This window comes from Triticum dicoccoides, chromosome 5A (genome assembly GCF_002162155.2).
Source record: "Triticum dicoccoides isolate Atlit2015 ecotype Zavitan chromosome 5A, WEW_v2.0, whole genome shotgun sequence".
NCBI classification, from domain to species: domain Eukaryota; kingdom Viridiplantae; phylum Streptophyta; class Magnoliopsida; order Poales; family Poaceae; genus Triticum; species Triticum dicoccoides.
In genome coordinates this window covers 361,418,628-361,419,016 of record NC_041388.1, presented here as the reverse complement: position 1 = coordinate 361,419,016, position 389 = coordinate 361,418,628, and positions in this window count along the sequence as shown.

The window sequence follows — 389 nt, the reverse complement described above, 5'->3', positions numbered from 1 at the left end:
ACTCCCCCACCTGAATTGTATTCATTTGCCTATAAGGCTACGCAGCCTTTCATAGGATGGGTTCAAGTGAACCAGAATTATAGGGGGCATAGGAAAATAGATAAAGAAAAAACAACACACACCACAACATATAAACAAGGGAGAACAAAGAGAGGAGACACACCCCGACACAACACAAAGCATCACCAGTGAGATTGAACGACATTGGCCAGCCGAGCCCAAGCCATGGCACTACACCATCGGCGCAATCGGAGACTTTACGCTATCGAGACTGCACAACGCCACAACACCACCTGCGTCAGGGGTGCATTCGAAAGGTCACGTGAGGCCGACACGGCATCACGGCGCCTGTGTACGAGGCAAAGTCGGCATCGCCAAGCAGACAAGCC